The 21,952-nt window shown below is 39.4% G+C and overlaps 1 long non-coding RNA gene across 2 annotated transcripts in view; it reads left to right on the plus strand.

Annotated features, from left to right (window-relative positions):
- LOC125909585 (uncharacterized) overlaps positions 1–21,952 on the plus strand; it is a 186,005-nt gene that overhangs the window by 12,723 nt on the left and 151,330 nt on the right. For both annotated transcript variants that reach the window (XR_007453732.1, XR_007453733.1), the window contains exon 2: positions 1,208–1,317. This is a non-coding gene — a long non-coding RNA (uncharacterized LOC125909585). The remainder of the gene's footprint in view (positions 1–1,207; positions 1,318–21,952) is intronic.

Consider the following 21,952-nt stretch of genomic DNA (forward strand, 5'->3'; position numbering starts at 1 on the left):
GAGAGAGAGAGAGAGAGAGAGAGAGAGAGAGAGAGAGAGAGAGAGAGATTGGGAGGTCGGGCAAATATGAGCAGGGGAGGGACAGAAAGAGAGGGAGACAGAGAATCCCAAGCAGGCTCCTCACTGTCAACACAGAGCCCGATGTGGGGCTCTTATCTCATGACCTGAGCCAAAATCATGACCTGGGGTGAAATCAAGAGTTGGATGTTTAACAACTGAGACACCCAGGTACCCTGTGCCATCTTGAAGTTCTTAATAATTACTGAACAAGGGGCTCCACATTTTCACTTTGGCTCTGAGCTATACAAATGATATAGTCAGTCTGGGGATACTCTTTCCTCACCTTTTTAAATTAAAAAAAATTTTTTTAATGTTTATTTTTGACAGAGAGAGAGAGAGAGAGAGAGAGAGACAGAGCATGAGTGGGGGAGAGGCAGAGAGAGAGGGAGGTACAGAATTCGAAACAGGCTCCAGGCTCCCAGCTGTCAGCACAGAGCCTGACACAGGGTTTGAACTCACAGACAGCGAGATCGTGACCTGAGCTGAAGTCAGATGCTCAACTGACTGAGCCACCCAGGCGCCCCTTTCCTCACCCTTTTTGAGGCTTCTTCCCAAAGTTCTTGTTTTCTGCTGTTGTGTTGATGTCTTCTCAAGCCAATCAACAATATAAATGATGAGTCCCATCAAGGGGAACCCTCACCCGTACCTAGAGGGCAAGGCTTGGCCCTATGGTCCCCATAAAATATCTTATAAAACATTAGTATTAGATATTTCTAAACCTAGTTATTTTAAGTGTTCAAGTGTTCCTAGAGTCCATTCTAATCAACAGTCATGCTGTTACAGATGCTAATGCTATTTGTGTCAGTTTTTTACTAAGTTATCTTCAAGGTTAGAAACACCTGAAAATTAAACTTAGGAAATGTAAGAAGGCCCTTAGGAAATGTAGAAGCCCTTGATTGTATTACTAGAGTGATTCAGAATTTTCATTCATTTAAATCCTGACTGTCTAGAATAGTGCTGGGAGGTACTTGATAGTTCTAAGCCCAGTGGTTTTCAAGCTGGGCCTGGTGGGGTTCTAAGAATTCTATGAGGAATACATATGGGGCCACTGTGGGGACAAGGTGGATGCCATATAGCTAAGGCTTAGTTTCTCCCATTTTGGCTTCAGAGTCACTCTGACTTTCTCTCTCTCTCTCTCTTTTTTTAGGTAGGTTTCACGCCCAGCACAGAGCCCAACTTGGAGCTTGAACTCAAGACCCTGAGATCAAGACCTGAGCTGAGATCAAGAGTCGAATGCTTAACTGCTGAGCCACCCAGGTGCCCCTGACTTTTTCTCTTTTATATTTGAGTTCTGCTGCTAAAAAGAAATCTTGAAAAGTACTGATCTAGTTCATCTCACTCCACTGTTGGGGGAAAGAAGAAGCCACCAGAATTTAGAGAGATTTAGTGGATTGCCCTAGCTAACCCAGTTTATTAAATGGCAGAGCTAGACCTCAAGTTTGACCTCTTGACTCCCAGTGATACTTTGGCATTTAATATTGTAGTTGTGTACAGACTGGTTAAATAATTTCACTGGAATGTGGTTTTATAGAAGCCAAAGGAACATGTTTGCTTGGCTTATATTTCCAGGAAAACCTGAATTCATTCCCGGAGGTGCCACCTCTCACCCCATCTGGACATCTCATAAATCTGTACAGTTGTTTGCAAGAGGACTTGGCAAGAGAGGGTGGAAGGTGGAGACCAACGGGATATCACTGCTGGAAAAATAAGTGCATGTTTCTGAGTAGATAGCCACGGAAGAAGAAATATGAGTGCCCAGTAAATTTATGGAAAACATGCTCAGTTTCACTGGTAGTCAAAGGCATGTGAATTACAACAATCTGTTGTATAATGGATTGATGAAGATGAAAAATATTGAGAGCAGTTGGCTAGGAGGGGAAAAATAAGCCTCTTACACTCTGTTGGTGGGAGTTGAGGGGAATTTTGGAATACCTTTTGAGATTTTAAATCGACTTCTTTCTTGATCTGAGAATCTTGGAATTTGCCCTATAGTAGTGCTCAAAAAGTAGCACAAAGTTTATTTGTACAAGGATATTGACTATATTTGTAATGGTTTGGGACAGAGAGGGCAGAGGCATCCTTTTTCCAGGCTTCATATTTCCATTTGTGGAACATTTGTGTCTAACATTTGTGTCCTTTTGCCCCATCTCTTCACCCCTTAACCCTGGGGAGGAGAAGCTGCTCTTGTTTGTATGGTTGGGACAAAGAGCTGAGCACTTTCTGTTTGGCCCCTCTCTCCCCCTCTCCTTGATTGGATTCCCCTGCCTTCAGTGAAGGTGTACTCTTAACAGCTCTTGATTATGCGGTGACCTCTGGCCCTTTGGGGTAACCTGCAGTTTTAGGGTTTAAGTTAAATTCTGGTGGTGGTGGTGGGGATCTTACTAGCAAACTCATTTGTCTCCCACACTTAAGCCATGTTCTCTAGAATCTGCTTAAATCAGTAATGAAACTGATAGTTGATTTCTATATCTGAATTGTGTGTCTTTATCTTTTAATTACTCTGAAATCCAATAGGAAAATGAAGAGTATTATTGATAGTCCCTTCAAACTCAGTAATAGAAATTCTAAGCAACCATACTGTCCATTAAATAAATTGTGGTACTCCTAGTCAATAGAACACCATGCTGCCATTACAAGGAATGAGGTAATCTTAGATATAGACATAGAAAAATGTCTACAATATAACGCCAAGGGGGGGGGGAGGCAACTTTTGTGAGAGCTTACATAGTTAAAGCTTATGTTTTTTTAAAAAAAGTTTGTATATGCCCTGGCAGAATGAGAAAATGCACACTGATCCATTGATAGTGTTTACTTCCAAGAACTGGTGTGGTGGGGAGTTTTTATTTCTAGAATATATTCTGTTTTGCTTGAATTTTTTTCCTTCCCCACAAAGAACAAGAGTTGCTTTTGTAAAAATAATAAAATCAATTTTATTACTCTAACAGAAAAAGTTGTGATTGCTTTGTTACTGGTGAGATTAGATGGTCTAGTTATTAGCGATTGTACTTAATTCTACAATCCCCCCCACCCTGGCTACAAAGATAAATGAGGGCTTTGGAGATGGGTTGAATTCATGGCTGTTAGGCTAGAAAATGATACTTGGCCATATTTACCCTGGGTACTATATTTTTTAATTTTTTTTGACATTTATTTATTTTTGAGAGACAGAGAGAGATAGAGCATGAGTGTGGAGGAGCAGAGAGAGAGGGAGACACAGAATCTGAAGCAGGCTCCAGGCTCTGAGCTGTCAGCACAGAACCTGACATGGGGCTTGAATTCACAGACCATGAGATCATGACCTGAGCTGAAGTCAGAAGCTTAATAGACTGAGCCACCCAGGCAGCCCTACCCTGGGTACTATTTTTGAATTGATATATAATTTCTTAGTTTAATTCTCTGATCTCATAGGAGTCTTTATTGTTTGTCTTTTTTCCTTCTGATAATAAAAGCAATATAAACTGATTGTATAAAATTTGGAAAATATAGAAAAACACAAAGATGCAAAGGGATAAATGGCTTATGATCCCATCATCTAGAAGCAAATATTCATGCCATTTTGGTTTGTCCATTTCTAGTTTTCTTCTATGCATATTTGCGCATAGCTGATATTACATTCTAAATTCAAATTTGTAACCTGCCATTCTTTGACTTAATGTTATATCACAAACTTTTTCAACATGTAAAAAACTTCATAAGCATCGTTTTGAAAAACTGTAATATTTTATTACATAGATGTAGTTAAGTTAGAATACCTTCTTTTTTTTAAATTTTTTTTTAACGTTTTATTTATTTTTGAGACAGGGAGAGACAGAGCATGAACAGGGGAGGGTCAGAGAGAGGGAGACACAGAATGTGAAACAGGCTCCTGGCTCCCAGCTGTCAGCACAGAGCCCGAAGCAGGGCTCGAACTCACAGACTGCAAGATCATGACCTGAGCCGAAGTCGGCCGCTCAACCGACTGAGCCACCCAGGCGCCCCTAGAATACCTTTTGTTTTTTTTAAGTTTATTTATTTTGAGAAAGAGACAGCATGAGTGGGGTAGGGGCAGAGAGAGAGAGAGAGAGAGAGAGAGAGAGAGAGAGAGAAATTCCAAGCAGGCTGTGTGCTGCCAGCATGGAGCCTGATATGGGGCTTGAACTGATGAAATGGTGAGATCATGACCTGAGCCGAAGCCAAGAGTCAGACACTTAACTAACTGAGACATCCAGGTGCCCTGAATACTTTTTAATTTTTATTTATTATTTTTTTAACGTTTATTTATTTTTGAGACAGAGAGAGACAGAGCATGAACGGGGGAGGGTCAGAGAGAGAGGGAGACACAGAATCTGAAACAGGCTCCAGGCTCTGAGCTGTCAGCACAGAGCCCAATGCGGGGCTCAAACTCACAGACTGCGAGATCATGACCTGATCTGAAGTCGGACGCTTAACCAACTGAGTCACCCAGGGGCCCCCCTGAATACTTTTTTAAATGTTTATTTCTTTATTTCGAGAGAGAGAGAGAGAAAGAGAGCACGAGTGGGAAAGGGGCAGAGAGAAAGGGAGACAGAGAATCCCAAGCAGGCTCCACCCTGTCAGTGCAGAACTGGATGTGGGGCTCGAACCCACAAACCCGAGCCAAAACCAAAAGTTGGATGCTTAACCGACTGAGCCACGCAGGCGCCCCATTTAGAATACTTTTGAAGTGTAGTCTGAAAGTAGATGGTTCCATAATTGATCAGGGTAATAGGTCAATATCTGTGATTCACTGGACCTTCCATTATAGTTTCATGATCGCTATAACAATTACAAACTTCATGTTTCTACACAGTTGAATCCTTAAGCAGAAAGCAAGGGGGCAGGTAGAAAAGGAAAAATTTTTTTTTTTAAGTGTACTCTCTTTGGAGGAGGAGGAAGAGAGGAAAACTTTGGCAAGTATTAAGAGCCATATAGGGGTACCTGGGTGGCTCAGTCGGTTCAGTGTCCAACTCTTGATTTCGGCTCAGATCATAATCTCACGGTTCGTGGGTTCAAGCTCTGTGTCAGGCTCTGTGCTGGCAGCATGGAGGCTGCTTGGGATTCTCTCTCCCTCTCTCTCTACCCCTCCCCTGCTTGCTCTCTCTCTCTCTCTCTCTCGCAAAAATAAATAAATAAACTTAAAAATAAAGAGCCCTATAAATATTTATACCTTTTGATTTAGTAATTCTATTTTGGGAATCTCTCCCAGGATGCTTTCTCTTACATCTCCTTCACCAGAAACTGTGTCTCATGCCTGTTCTTGGACTAATCATTGACATGATTTACCTCTGGGATGTACCACTTCCACTCAAATGAATTATTAAGGGAATTATCAAGGGAGGAAGAGGAGGAAGGTGGCTATTGAGTAGGTAACTAAACGAGTATTTCCTCCTTCTGTATTGGAAATAGCCTTGCATTAAAATATTTTGGTATTTTAGATAATTTTCTGTAGCACGTTTCACCTAAGTAGAATTACTAGATCAAAGGGCAAAAATATTTTTATGGTACTAGATTCCTATTATTTATAGGAATTTTAATATTTTTCTTTTTGTTGAATTCTAGATTGACAATTCAAACAGGATAGTGAGATACTAGATTTCCCTACAAACAAAACCAAAAACAAACACCACAAACTGAAACCCATACATTCTCAAGGTTCCTTCCGTAATTATTGAGTGAACTGAAATTGGACAAAATCATAATTATTCTTTCTTTTGTGGAGGAGAACAAACTCCGAGGTGAACATTATTGTTCACTGAGGAATACGGAGCGGACTGGGTCAGTCTGGCCCCGTTCTCATTCTGTCTAGATTAGATCATTTTATCACTTACTATTTCCACATGAACATAGGAGATATGGAAGCGAAGATGGAGTGCAACTTGGTTAATTTTCCTTTTTATTATTGATGAGCCAGAAGATGAAAAAAAGTATAAGAAGTTAAAACATAGTCACTAGAAGGAATTTCTAAATATCTCTGGTCTTGTTATCTTTTCGCTCTCCGTATTGGATGATTTTGTCAACTACTATGAGATTTTTTTCCCCTATAAAGGCATTAGTCACACTGGATTCTTATGGGAGAAAGACAGAAATATGGTTAAATACCCAGGAGAACTGTTGTGAGTGTTAAATAAAATCTGGATTCTAAAGAAAAGCAGAAGGATTTGTTGGCATGACTCTAATGGATTAAGGCTTTGCAAGAGGGTGTGCTAATTAAGTCCATTTCATTTTTCCATGTGTGCCTTTTCTCACCTACCCTGAAAAATTACAGTACCAATGGCACTTTAACAAAGACCTCTTCCTGCATTTATGGAATTGACAGGACCCACTGATGAATTAGAGGTTCCACCCCCCTTGAGAATCGGTTGAGATTTCTCTCACATATTTCTTCAGTTTTATCTTAATCTTGTATAAAAGATAATCTTTAGAAATTCTTTCCTCAGTAGACTGCTCTATTTTCCCATAAAATACACTTGCAAATAAGTCTGCAGATTTCTCAACACAATGCCTGCAGCAACATCCATGATAAATCCTTTCTTGGCCCCAGCTTCCTGCAACCTTCTCCATCCCTCACAATGACACACACTTTCTCTCATTCATCTTTTATTACAATTCAATATTGTGCTTGAATATCATTAGCTTGTATGCAGCACCCCCTTCCCCCCTGCCGCCTTTTTTTTTTTCTTTAAGGGACAAACTACTGCTGTTATGCACATTTCATCTGGAAATTGACTTTGGTGTTATAGGTTCTAATATATTTACACAACAGGTACAGAAAGGTATTGGAAAAAAGAAGAAATATTTTTAACATCGTAAACCTCTAGCAAAAATATGTGTGTAATAGAATCTGGTACTGTGGTATTACACACATTACAACTGTCACCGTGACTTAGAGCCTTAGTTTAGCTGAAAGAAAATCTATAACCCCAGAAATGCAACCATGTCTGAGTCACAGTTCAGGGTAATAAATGTTTTTCACAGAATACTGTAATCCATATTTCCAAAGCTGATGCAACAAAGGAATTTCTACTAGAAATCTTTCAATTTCATGGGTGGAGGCTCCAATGCAGAGAGAAACAGAGGAAGAGAAAAAAAAGTATTTAGAAAAAAATGATACACTTGAGTGACACCATAAACTGTTGGATGTTCAGAAACCTTAGCTATCTGGCTATCGAATTTGGTTGCTGCATATCCTCCTCTGATAAAAGGCCTGGGAAGGCAAACTTTATTTGAATAACTTCAAGAGTAGATCGTTTTTCTCTAGAAAGGACATGTTCCCATTAAGAGAGAGTTGTTTAGGGGCACCTGGGTGGCTCAGTCGGTTAAAAGGCTGACTTTGGCTCAGGTCATGATCTTCTGGTCTATGAGTTTGAGCCCCGTGGTGGGTTCTGTGCTGACACCTCCGAATCTGGAGGTTGGAGCCTGCTTCGGATTCTGTGTCTTCCTCTCTCTCTCTCTCTCTGCCCCTTCCCCTTGTCAAAAATAAATAAACATTAAAAAAAATTAAAAAAAAAAAGAGAGAGAGAGAGAGTTGTTTAATGACTATCACAAGAACCTGGGAAGAGGAATCCCAGACCTGGATCCTGAACTGCTTTCCTCAAACTGGGAAAAGGAAGGAATAATAAGGCCTTACCATTTACTGAGTTTGTACAGGTTTGGGTAGAGGGATTAATAGTCTGCAGAATATTCTTGAGTGCCTGTAATTGCCACTATGTTCTTCTGACTTAGCGGGCAGTGGTGACAGATAGGAAAAGCCTGGGATGGGAAACAGGCAGGCAAACAGAGGTCTGTGGGAACCACTGAAAAAAAGATGGTTGGTTTAATTTGGCCGGCTTTGTAATTGCGCTGGTTTCTGGCCAACTAGAACAGTCATTTTTGAAAAGAGAGCAGGACCTAAAATACTTTTTTTTTGTTCATTTGAGGGAACATGGTTAGATTATCTGCTCAAGTGCTGGAATTTGCTGTCACAATACAGGCCTGGCACTTCTCCACTTCTGTGTCACACTATTCCCTTCCCCTCTATGTGTGTTACACTCCTACTCGTTCCTCAAGACCCATTTAAATATCCCTCGAGAAATTCTTTCCTCCCATCGCTCAGCTCCCATAGCAGCTTATTTGTATCCATGTTTATTACTGATGACATTCTAAAGTTAGTTGCTCACATGGGCAGCAGATTGATTTGCTAAAGATCGATTCCCCAAAGGCATTTAGCCAAATTAAATTCACTGAAAGTCAAGTGAGGAAACCAATTTGCTTAAAGCAAATTTTCCTACAAGTGTGTGATTTATTCACTGTAAGCTCCTTGAAGGCAGAAACCTTATCTGATTCATGCCTGGTATCCTGCACAACTCAGCACATTGCTTGGGGGTATTGAAGGGGATAGTGGATGCTTAGTGCCTGTTAAAATTTCATTGAATATAATTATAATATGGATGAAATAATATTATTATTTTCTTGCTTTTCTTATGTTCACTTTTTGTGTCTTGGCCATAATGCCTACCTAGACTATATAGACCTTGAGAAGTTTTCCTGCCAAACTTGCCCTGCAAGTATATAGAGTTTGTGCAGATTTATGTGAGAAATTCAGCTCTTTATTGGATTTATAGCCTCTTGGCCCCCTAGTAGCTTGTGTTCTGCTTGTTTAACTTCTTTTAAGAAGTCATCTTTGCTTACGGTTATTTTCCTGTCCTTTTCATTTGGTTTCATTGTTGCTTTATTACATAGTTGGCTCATTGCCATTGGTTGTGAGAAATGGATTGGACATATTTTATGTTCTCTCTGAGAACTCACATCTCAGACATCAACGGTATACAAAATCCAGGGAAACTGAGGCAAACCACTGGGACCTCTGTGGATGAGGATAGTAATGTGAATGCGGCAGCACTGTCAGTTGCACACTATCAGATACTCCATGCCTTTCCTGCCAGTGGCCCCATTTTGCCAAGGTACTGGGTGGCCATATGCCCCAGGAATGGTGGGGCCCTTCCTAGCTCCAAGGAGAAAACAAGGATTAGTCCGAGTAAACTGTAGTAATTCCCATTTGCCAGTGAGTGGTTAGGAGTAGGCATCAAACCCAACACTGGCCAATGCGATATAAGGGGATGCCTGTGGGGGGACTTTGAAAGTTTTTGTTACTTAATAAGGGTCACAACTGGGAGAAGATTTCTTTCCTGCTTCAGATGTTACAGGTGAGGATTTGGTGCTTGGTACTATTTTTTTCTGACCGTAAGGAGGAAAGCCATGAGAAGCACTGAGAAGTGGAGCCCAGGTAGACCCATGATGTTTAGCCAGCAGTGAACCAATGCTGTAGCCGCCTTACCTTAGACTTCTGTGCTTAAGCCTTGGTACCTGGGTTTTCTTCCTATTTTTAGCTAAAAACACCCTAAACAAGACACTAGGTGTTGTGCTTTAAGAAACAGTTGAATAGTCCTTGACAATTAGCATTTGGTAGGTGTTCCCTGAGTCCTCTAATCTCAGCCTGGCATGAAGCCCATATGATTTTAGAGTCAACAGGTTCTGTGATCTAACTCTGGTGCCACCATTTACTAGCTCTGTGACCTTGGGCAAGTTACTCAATTTCTCTGAGTCTCATTTTCATTCTCTGTGTCCCACATTGCTGGAAATTGGAGTCTCTTATCAGCCCTCACTATATCTCTGCCCTCCTAAGAGCCAGGCTGAGGATTTTGGGGAATTTTGCTTTTTAGCAAACTCTTTCTGATTAAGAACCTGCCATATACGAAGGACTTCCACTGGCCTTCAGGAAGTGGTATCAGTTCTCAGTTTGCATTCATGGCATTTATGTTGTGTAGAGTGGTCTCTTCTGTGTTAAACAAAGATAATGCAAATTGCTGATAGTATATAAAATACCTGAGGAGTGAGAAGGAGCAAGATTTTCAGAAGTCTTTTATGTAGGCTATAAAAATCTAAATGAACATCTTTCAGGTCAGCCCTGGAATAATTAGAAATGAAAAATTGGAAACTTTCATTTGAATCCCACAGTAGGTTATATAAGGGTCTAAGGTACATGTTTATTGTCCTTTTAGCTTTCTCCTCACCTGAAATATGGTACATAGAAAAAAAAAATATCCTTAATTTTAGTCCTTGTGAATATTACACTGGGGTCTTAAATTTTGGATCTGAGGAATAAAATATACCTAAAATTAAAATTAAAGTCTAAGTTTCTGATATTTTGTATCCAATAATAATCACTTGAATGAAGAAATAGCCCATTCATTTATGGAAAATACTGTATTCAAAATAATAACAAATAATTAACATGTAAGCTCATCATGGTATACTTCATAAAGGCATTTAATATAGATTAATATTTATTTCTGATAACATTTATTAATAAACTAAGAGAATGGATGGAAACTTTCTTAATATGGTAGAAAAATAATCAATGTCAAACCAATAGATAAGATGATTCTTAACATAAAATACTAAAGGCATGCCCATTAAATCCAGGAACAAGGTAAGAATATCCAGTGTCATTATTATTATTTAATTTTGTATATTCTAGCCACTGCATTAAGACAAGAAGAATAAATAGGAGGTATAATTATTAGAAAGGGAAATAGAAAATTTCCATTATTTATTGACATTCTCTACTCTAAAAACCCAAGAGTATTAGCTAAAAAACTTTATAAAGGTGGCCACTAACAAGATGTTTTCCTTATGCTTGTAGTTACAAGCTTAACAAGAAATGTGTAGCACCCATATGATATAATGAAGAGGCTATTGTTTGATATTTAACTTCTAACGACTTTTAAGTCTTACCCTTCCTTCTTCCCTTCGTGTCATACAATTGGGCAAGCTGATAAAAGAAAGTGAGCTCTCCTATGGGCTCTGGCAGGAGATAGCAACCTGTCCTATGTGAGAGCAAATATACCAGACTCCTCACTACTCCAACCACAAAAAACCCAGAATAGTCTCCTTTCCTTGTTCTTTCAAGCAAATTTGGACCTGCTTGAGAGCCCTGCCCTGCCTTCCTCAGAGACCTCAAGTATGTGAGTAATAAACCTTTTTATATGCTTGGATGTGTGTTTGTGGTGTCATCAGTTTTGACACTGGAAACAAACTTTGGGTGGGGATCCTTTCTGCTTTTGCAGGGTGACCATAATAGATACATAGCAGACATGAAAAGGCCAAGATGAATAATAATGGCTAACATTTACTAATGCTTATTTTTTCTCATACTGTTTTCAGTGTATTGAATCATTTAATTCTTATAATAACCCTATGAGTAGGTGACATCATCACTTTATGTATGTATGTATGTATGTTTAGAGAGAGACAAAGAGAAAGAGCATGTGAGTGGAAGAGAGGGGTAGAAGGAGAGGAGAGAGAGAGAGAGAGAGAGAGAGAGAGAGAGAGAAAATCTTGATCAGGCTCTAAGCTCAGTGTGGAGCCCAACACAGGGCTTGATTCCATGACCCTGAGATCATGACCTGAGCTGAAATCAAGTGTCAGATGCTCAACTGACTGGACCACCAAGGTGCCCTGTTACTTTCCTTTTATAGATGAGGAAATAGAGGCCAGAAGTTAGGTATTTTGCACTAGAATGCACAACTGATCAAAGGTAGGGTCAGGATATAAATCCAAAAGTGTGGTTACAGAGGCCTCTTTAGGTTACCCTATGGGAGATTATATGTTACTCTATCCCATCTCATATTTGGCTTAATATTTAAAATTTTTTTAAGTTTATTTATTTTTGACAGAGACAGAGTGTGAGCATGAGCTGGGGAGGTGCAGAGAGAGAGAGGGAGACACAGAATCTGAAGCAGGTTCCAGGCTCCAAGCTGTCAGCACAAAGCCTGATGCGGGGCTCAAACTCACGAACTGTGAGATCATGACCTGGGCTGAAGTCGGACGCTTAACCGACTGAGCCACCCAGGCGCCCCACCCCCCTAAAAAAAATTTTTTTTTAAAGTTTATTTATTTTTGACAGAGACAGAGTGCGAGCATGAGCTGGGGAGGTGCAAAGAGAGAGAGGGAGACACAGAATTCAAAGTATGTTTGGCTTAATATTAAAAAAAATATATACATTTTTAAAGAGATTGAGGACGCACAAGTCGGGGAGAGGAGAGAGGGAGAGGGAGAGAGAGAGTCCTAAGCAGGCTCTATACCCAGCATGGAGCCTGACACAGAGCTCAATCTCATGACCATGAGATCATGACCTGTGCTGAAATCAAGAGTCAGACACTTAACTGGCTGAGGCACTAAGGCACCCCTGGCTTAATATTTTAAATGAAAAACCACCCTTATAAGTTTATCCTGTGGTGGCTACAATGTGCATTTCCTCTTGGTAGGTGGTTTGGCATTTTGCATTTAATTGTTTATTTGTGATATATGCTTAAAATCTGGTATACCAAACCAGACTTTCTGGAAGATGAAATGGAGGGAAAGAATATTTTAAGTTAACTCGCTCAAGTGTCACACACATTGCCTTTCTGATTTAATAATTGATGTTAATATACTGCTTCACAACTGAAAAAGCATGTTTCAGATATTGTTTAATAACCTCAACAGTTGTGGGAAAGTAAATATAGAGGTACAGATCACCTATTGTTCAGATGAGGAAGCTGAGAGCCAGAGAGGTTATGTAATTAACCCAGTATCACACACATGTTAAATGTGTGCAGCAAAACATAAATGTGGTCTTTGATATAACATTTTTCATGGTACTAGGTTGATTTCTGTATTCAAGGTGCTCCTAGAAAGTGCTCAGATGTGGAGAGTTCTGCATCCCCCTTTCAGATGTGAGAAATCCAAACTGTAGTTTCCTAGGAATCTGAATCTGATCTGTAGGTGCTCCTTTGGCTCCTGGAAAGCTCCAAGCTCTGATAGTAAGGTCTGGAAGTGGTTAAAGTCTCAGTAGTCTCTGCTTTATTGACCTGTTACTTAATTTTTTAAAGTTTCTATTTAAGGTTCAGTCAATATAAGTGTATGATTAGTTTCAGGTGTGCGATACAGTGATTCAACACTTCCATACATCACTCAGTGATGATCACAACAAATGCTCTCCTTAATCCCCATCATCTATTTACCCCCCCTCCCCCCCTCCCCTCTGGTAACCATCAGTTTTTTCTGTATAGTTAAGAGTCTGCTTTTTGGTTTGCTTCTCTCTCTCTTTTTTTCCCTATGCTTGTTTGTTCTGTCTTTTAAATTCCACATAGGAATGAAATCATATGGTATTTGTCTTTCTCTGACTTATTTTGCTTAGCATAATATTCTCTAGCTCCATCCATTCATTGCAAAAGGCAATAAATTATTTTTTATGGATGAGTAATATTCCATTCTGTCTGTCTATCTATCTGTCTATCTCATATCTTCTTCACCCATTCATTAGTCAATAGACACTTGGCTATTGTAGATAATGCTGCTAGAAACATCGGGGTGCATGAATCCTTTTGGATAAGTATTTTTGTATTCTTTGGGTAAATACCTAGTAGTGCAATTGCTGGATCATAGTGTAGTTCTATTTTTAACTTTTATTTTTTTAAAGTAAGCCCTGCACCCAGCGTAGGGCTTGAGCTCCCGACCCTGAGATCAAGAGTTGCATGCTCTACCAGCTGAGTCAATCAGGCACTCCTATTTTTAACTTTTTGAGAAGCCTCCATGGTGTTTTCCAGAGTGGCTGCATCAGTTTGCATCCTCACTAACTATGCAAGAGTGTTTCCCTTTTTCCACATTCTCACCAACACCTATTATCTCTTGTGTTGTTGATTTTAGCTATTCTGACAGGTGTGAGGTGATATCTCTTTGTAGTTTTGATTTACATTTCCCTGATGATTGACCTGTTACTTTTAACCCTAGTGTGGCTGAACTGGGGGTTGCCTTGCTGGTTTCCAAAGTGCTTTTTCAAATTTATCTTCTCTTTCAATCTTTACAATGTGTCTGAGATACATAGAAGAAGTAGTAATATTCCCATTTTTTTTTCATAAGGGAATAAAGCCTCAAAAAGGTTTTATGATTTGCCTAGAGACATGTGGATAGGTTCAGGGATAAGGCTAGTATCCATATGTCTTGACTCACAGTCTGTTTCCACTCTAGTAGCCAACTAACTTGTGAGTTGGGCAAGATGGAGGATGGATTGTGTGGGAGTCATGCCTCTAGCTGATGTTTTAACTGTTATGGTAGGTATATGTTCAATGAAACTCACTTGTTTCCAAGACAACAGGATTCAAATGAAAACCTCAATTGCTCGGGAGGAGGCAGATTCACTGTCATTTCTATCCCTTTGAAGAACTGCACATTTTGATGGGCAAAGTGCCAGAAATAATTAAGCCAAATAGCTCCACAGCACCCTGATGGAGTAAGAAAGCAGAAGAAAAGAAACATATTTATATGTGTATAGATGTGGGTGGTGTTTCTGCTGTGAGAGTCTTTCAACAGAAATCATGACAACCCAGGAAAATCCAGGGATCAATGCCGTATAGAAAAGAATGATAATCTGGAGATGAAAAAAAAAAAAAAAAAAAGGGAACACCTTGAGGAGGAGAGATGGGGATGTGGGAGGAGGAGGGAGGAGAGGGAGGAAGAGATAGGCAAGGGGAGGAGCTGCCTGGCCCCTCAGCCCTTTCCCTGGTCCCCAGTGGAAGAAGCAGTGGATGTAATGATCAGATTTTAACTTGAATTCCCTATGGTGAGTCAAGTGGCTTTGAGTGTTCATTTTGTTTTTATTTGCTTTTCTTGTGAGGTATCCACTCTGGCTCTAATTTTCCATTTTTGCTGTGGAGATTAAGAGATTTTGAGCCGAGCATAGATGGAATGCATTCTTCTGTACTGGCTGCATGCCAGACTTTATTACAATAATAATAAAAAAAAAAACCACTTAGTTTATTATGAGATCGAAAATTTGGTTTCTCAGGCACATGAGAGGGAGAATATTCTTTTGATTTCTTCCATTCAGGTCTTTAATTCATTCAACGTTTATTGAATGGCTCTTCTATAGAAGGTCCTGCCCTAAGAATTGGGGATTCAGAAATGAGTAGGGCATACCATTTACTGGATTATATATATATATATATATATATATATATATATATATATATATATATATTTGTTTAATATTGATTTTTGGGAGAGTACAAGCAGGGGAGGGGCAGAGAGAGGGGGACAGAGGATCCAAAGCAGAGTCTGTGCTGAAAGGCTGACAGCAAAGAGACTGATGTGGGGCTCCCAAACCGTGAGATCATGACCTGAGCTGAAATTGGATGCTCAACTGACTGAGCCACCGAGGTGCTCCTGGATCATATTTAATGTACCTACTTGTGCAGTCTTCATAGCTAAATACAACTGACCTTTGAAAATGTGGGGAGGATGGGTGCCAATTCCCACCCAGTAGAAAATCCATGTATAACTTTTGATTCCCCCAAAACTTAACTACAAATAGCCCATTGTTGACTGGATGCCTTACTGACAACATAAATATTTGATTAACACATATTTTGTATGTTATATGTATTATATACTGTATTCTTACAATAAAGTGAGCAGGAGAAAAAAATGTTATTAAGAAAATTGTAAGGAAGGGAGGATGCATTTACAGTGCTGTGCTGTACTTTTGAAAAAAAATCTGTGTATAGGTGGATCTGTGCATTTCAAACCTTTGCTGTTCGAGGCCAGCTATCATGAAAATACCATAACCCTATTGTGAGCTACAGGGGATTGTCCAGTGTGTGGCGTTTATGCAACATTTAGTCATGTAGTCAACATATAATTACTACCTCTTACTAAAAGCCAGACACTCTGCTACCTGTGGAAGTCTCAAAAAGTGAAAAAAAGCAACATGTATAACAATTAGTATCCCAAATTTATAAAGAACCCTGCAAATCAATGGAAAAAGAACAAATAACCAACAGACAAATGAGTAAATGATACAGACATGAGATTCACAAAAATGGAAAACATAAAAGACTAAAGAACATTAGATAAGATGTTCACCCTCATGAATCTAGGGGGGAAACGCAAATTAAAATCACCACAAGATACTACTTTATTTTTGCTTGCTAGTGAGGCAACAATGAAGTTTATTAATACCGTGTATTGTTGAGTTGTGGGACAGGGGTGCTTTCCTATACTTTTGGTGGGAATGGCAAGATGATCTCTGATTTTGGAGGGCAAGTTGACAGTATCTATGAAAACTGTTTGCAACAAAAACAATTGGAAACAACCTAAGCCTCCCTGGAGTGGATAGTTAGGACATGGTATGTTCATATGGTGAAATATCAGATAGAAATTCAAAGGAACATGTTAGAGCTAGCCACACCAACATGGAATGGTTTCAAAAATATATTGTAGAGTGAAAAGAGCAAGTTGTAGGGTTATATGTACTCTATGATCATTTACGTGGGGGAAAGAAAAAAGGAAACCACACACACACACATGAGTCAATACTACACAATTTCTATAGTGTAGGTAAATAGCCTGGTAAAGTTACATATCAGATAATAATAGTGGTTATCTCTTGGTTTTTGATGGGGAAAAGACTGAAGAGGTCCCAGGGGACTTCATCTATATTTATAATATTATGTATTTTAGGCAAATAGATCATATATAATTTATTTGTTAAAAATTAACTAGAAGAAAATAGGACAGAACACAATTCCTGGTTTTGAGGAATTTACCATAGGCAGAGCTGGGATTAGAACCCAGGTTTCCAATTTCCTGGTGCATTGATCTGTCTCTTGGATATATGATAAATTTAACCACCTGTGAAGAGTCTCACACTCTGACATGCTTTCTGCAAAGTGATAGCTTTTCCATTCGGTATAAAGGTTAGGGCATTTTATTTCTTTTTGTGTATGGGAGGGGGTGGATTTTTCATTATAATTTTTTATTAAAAATGAATAAATGCCAAGAATATTTATAATGTATATGTAAGATATACATAATAAAAATCCAGTGAACTCACTCGTTAACCTGCCACCCAGTTGAAGGAATAGAAAACATTTTTAAAACATTTTCATGCCTTTTTAAAACAGCAACTGGTGAGAACATTTGGACTGTCCCATCAGAGACAAAACCTGAAGGCTCGTGGTGTTCTTTCCCAGTCTACATCAGTACCATTTCCACAGTTTGCTAGCAGCCAAATAAATTAAACAAATGGCCCTATTTGGAAAATTGGAACCTTCTCTTCTTGTGCTAAATGGCTAAGCAGTGATATATCTGGGCTGCTCCTCGAGGGTGAGAAGTCACACAAAGGTCTGAGAGACGTCTCTGAAGGTAAATAGAGTGTCCAAGTGTATTTAGCTAACGATAATGCAAACCACAGAAAATATATAGCGTGGAGGAAGGAAAATGTGCATTTGCTGTCTGGGAAGTAATTGAACATTTATAGTTTGGGAATAGCTCCAGTTCAGAGCTGGCAGAAGGGAGATCCTTGTTTAAGTCAATGAAAAAATATCAATGTTCTTTGGAAACCAGGGGGGAATTAAGTAGTCCATTCTGAGGTTCCTCAAATCTTTATCTGAGAAGAGATTTAAGTAGGAACTAGTTAAGACTGAACCCAGAATACAGACAGACAGACAGACAGACACACACACGCATACACACTCACACACTTGCATGTGGGAAGGAAGAGGGGAAGGAAGGGGAGGAGGACGGAGCGACAGAAAGAACAGAGGAAATAGGTGGAGTTTAAGGCCACAGTCTTGTCTTCCATGATATTGTAAGGTATTGGGGGCCACAAGCTTTTGCACATATGGTATGAAAGCCTCACAGTAACATGCTGCCTTTAAAAAATGACAGATGTTCATTCCAAACGAAAGTTAGAAAATTGCCTGGTAGGGTAAGAGATCAGAACTAAAAACGGATGATTAATGAGTCCACAGAAGCTCCCGGCAGCCATTTGGGCCCTGCCAGAAGTCCCAATTCCCTCTTTTCAGACAGTGCTGGGGAACTCTTTCCCTCACCACAGCCTGGAGACTGCGAAGTAGCATACAGGATGCAGTATTTAGGGCATACTTACACTAAAAAGTGATTTGTTATTTATCTGAAATTATAATTTAACTGGGTGTATTTTTTAGTTTCCAAATCTAAGAACCCTATGTTTATGAAATATACTTGCCCTTGTTCCTCCCCCCAGTTCCTTTTTAATTTTGATCAAGTCAAAGTTCTGCATTCCCCCAAAGACCCCGGACTGCTTCAGGTTGGCCTGTGTAAGGTTTCATTCTTTAGGACCCATAGTCTAATTCTAAGGATGGAAGAAATGTACTGCTCTCATTTCCACCTACCCCAAGACTTTTTCCCCCTTATGCTTGAAGACTATTCCACCATTTCAGAGAGTTTCTAGTGTTAGCCCAGAAGTTCTTTCAAGCCAATGGAGAGATTGTGATGGATATCACTGTACAAGAATATTCAAGACTAAGAAAGAACTATACTCAAGTCTAAACCTTATAGAATCTGGAGAGGCATGGCGAGAAGAATCTGGTATCAGAAAGAGCACAATCTTACAATCACAAACACACCTGGAATTCAGAAGATGGGCAAAATGTTTGTTTTGTTCCCATTGGGCTATTCTCTTTTCCAATCGTAGTTAGCCTTGTAGAAAATCTAGAAGGTCCCTTCCACTTTGCTCTCCTTGCAGTTGAAATCAGGAAGACCTGTTACCTCTCCTGCCCCAGGAGGGCAATAGAGGATCATTATCTCCTCTAAGCCATGAATTGGTAAATTATAGTTTGTGAGGCAAATCCTCATTGCCTGTTTCTGTACAGCTCATGAGCTAAGAATGGGTTTTATATTTATAATTTATTTATTTTAAAATGTAATTTATTGTCAAATATGCCAACATACAGTGTGTAAAGTGTGCTCTTGGTTTTTGGGGTAGATTCCCGTGGTTCATCACTTACACGCAACACCCAGTGCTCATCCCAACAAGTGTCCTCTTCAATGCCCATCACCCATTCTCCCCTCTCCCCCACCCCCCTATCAACCCTCAGTTTCTTCTCTGTATTTAAGAGTCTCTTATGGTTTGCCTCCCTCCCTCTCTGTTTGTAACTATTTTTTTTTCCCATTCCCTTCCCCCATGGTCTTCTGTTAAGTTTTTCAAGATCCACATATGAGTGAAAACATATGATATCTGTCTTTCTCTGACTGACTTATTTCACTTGGCGTAACACCTTCCAGTTCCATCCACGTTGCTGCAAATGACATGATTACATTCTTTCTCATTGCCAAGTAGTATTCCATTGTATATATAAACCACATCTTCTTTATCAATTCATCAGTTGATGGATATTTAGGCTCTTTTCATACCCTGGATGCACCCAATCTGGCCTGGGTTTTATATTTTTAAATTGTTCAAAACAGGCAAAAGAAGAATAGTATTAAGTGATAGGTGGAAATTAAAGATAATTGAAATTTTGGTGTTTATAGTTTTACTGGAACAAAGTTATGCTTGTTCTTTTATGTACTGTGTATGGCTGCCTTCATGCTATAAGGGCAGAGTTGAATATTTGCAACAAGAACCATGTGGCTTACAAAGTCTAAGATATTTACAATCTGTCCTTTTTTATATAAATTTTGATGACCCCTGGTTTAAGCAATACATTTCTCTTACTAAGAGTACCTGCTCCTCTGAAGAGTATAGCTTTCAAGTGCATTTACTCTCTGGGATGTAAGATTCTCTTCCCCCCAGGGATGGATCATTTAGAACACTTTTGGTCATCAGGGACAGAAAACCCAGTCAAAATGCCCCTTTAGTCATGTCCAAGATAGCTGCAGTGTGACTAAAAAAATTTCACATGATCTTGGTTTTCTCTACCTCCTCTCCTGCCTTCCTGTGTGTGAGCTTTATTCTTTATCTCTTCTCTAGAGCACCCCTACTGAAAACAGACTGGCTGTAGTAGTGTCAGGCCTGAGAGCCTCATTCTATGCTGGCTCCCAACTTTAATCACATCTTGACAAACCGAGATGTCATTTGTACAGCATATTGAGAGAAACTAGGGGGATTTGTGAGTATCTCCATAGGGCTTGGTGAAAAAAATCTATTATATAGTTTCTAATTATGATATATAGCTTTTATAATTATTAAAAAGAAATTAAAAATATTAGGGGAGATATTAAATATAAAATTTGCATAAATCTTTCCAAAATTTTAAATGTGAAGCTTGATCTTGCTTGCATAAACATCACATTTTAATTTCATATTTTATTTGAAATGGTTACATGCAACTCCTAATCAAGGCTTTAAAATCATGATCTCTAAAGTTATGATAGTCACTAAACAAAAAAATTTGTTTATGCAATTAAGTGATACAACATTTAAAAACTTTTCTTAAACAACCATTTCAGCACAGCTTAAATTATACTTACAAATTTGGCAGTCCCTCCCTTCCTCCCTCCCTCCCTTCCTTCCTTCCTTCCTTCCTTCCTTCCTTCCTTCCTTCCTTTATTTTTAAATTTTCTATTAAATTTTTTAATGTTCATTTATTTTCAGAGGAGAGAGAGAGAGAGAGTAGGGGAGGGGCAGAGAGAGAGGAAGACACAGAATCCGAAGCAGGCTCCAGGCTCTGAGCTGTCAGCACTGAGTCTGATGCAGGGCTCGAACTCATGAGCCAAGCTGTGAGATCATGACTTGAGCTGAAGTCGGATGCCCAACTGACTGAACCACTCAAGTACCCCTCTTCCTTCATTTTTTATTGACAAGTGCATTATTAAAATTTCTTATAATAGTAGTGGATTTTTGATCCAATAGAACTTTTGCATATCAAATACGTACATGGTTTGAACAATCACTTGCAGGTAACTTGGACACTACTTAAACGGCACATAAGCCACCAGCAGGGAGAAATAGCTCATGCATACAAAGACAGAGATTTGGGACCACTGCCTGGAGTGTGTCTCTGAGGAACCCCAGCCCCAACAGTTGATCCTCACTGCTCAACAGCACCCTGGGCTGCATGCTTGTGTGTATTCCTTGGACACCTGGAACATGAAATTCTTTTTCCAGTAGCTACAGAGCCCCTTGTTCCCGGTGACAGAGGTCTGCTTTACAGAGAGTATGTGCTCTGTAGATGGCCAGGAATAGAGCACCTCCTTTGGCTGTACTAGTGCATCTTGCCAGGTGGTGAGGTCTCGATGGTGCTCACTGAGATTGCTTCCTACAAGGACAATGTGGCAGCCCATTGGATTCTACTCAGTTTGGGGGCCGCTTTTTGAGGATTGCCAGATGAGACTGTTTGAGGCCACGGGTGACCTAGTTGTGAGCTCTGGTCACCCCGCATGTCCTCTTGTTATCTCCAAGGCTGCGGGGATCAATATCTTTCAGAACGTCTATAACCCATTTGTGGCATACCAATGAGCTCTGGCTGGGAAGCTCTGCCTTGACAGATATGACTGCAGTGTTTCCTGAACAATTAAAGGAGGTGATTCAGGAGAAAAGCACCTTCCAGAGCAAAGTTTAACTCCCATGAACTGGATTGCTTTGGAAACAGATATTTCTGTTACTTTTGTTTACTTTTGTTGTTGTTGTGTGTATGTAGGTACACTAGTGATCGCTCCAGGTATTACAGAAAACCTCCTTAACTTGTCACAGTCTGCCTCCAATGAATATTATTCCACCTCAGGTCAATGTCAGAGTCTTACAGTTGTAAGCTTCCACCTCCCTCACTCCCATCCTCTGTGTCTTTTTTTTTTTTTTTTTTGCTTTACAACATACTTTTCCCCCAGTTTTATTGAAAATATAATTAGCATACATCATTGTATAAGATTAAGTCATACAGCATGATGGTTTATCTTTGTGTTATATTTTTAATGACATTTTACTTCTATATCTCTCATAAACACTACAGTACATTGTTATTTGGTATTGCACAATCAATTGTCTTTTAAAATATTTACTTATTTAATTCTTTCTTTCTTTCTTTCTTTCTTTCTTTCTTTCTTTCTTTCTTTC

This window comes from Panthera uncia (genome assembly GCF_023721935.1).
Source record: "Panthera uncia isolate 11264 chromosome B3 unlocalized genomic scaffold, Puncia_PCG_1.0 HiC_scaffold_1, whole genome shotgun sequence".
NCBI classification, from domain to species: domain Eukaryota; kingdom Metazoa; phylum Chordata; class Mammalia; order Carnivora; family Felidae; genus Panthera; species Panthera uncia.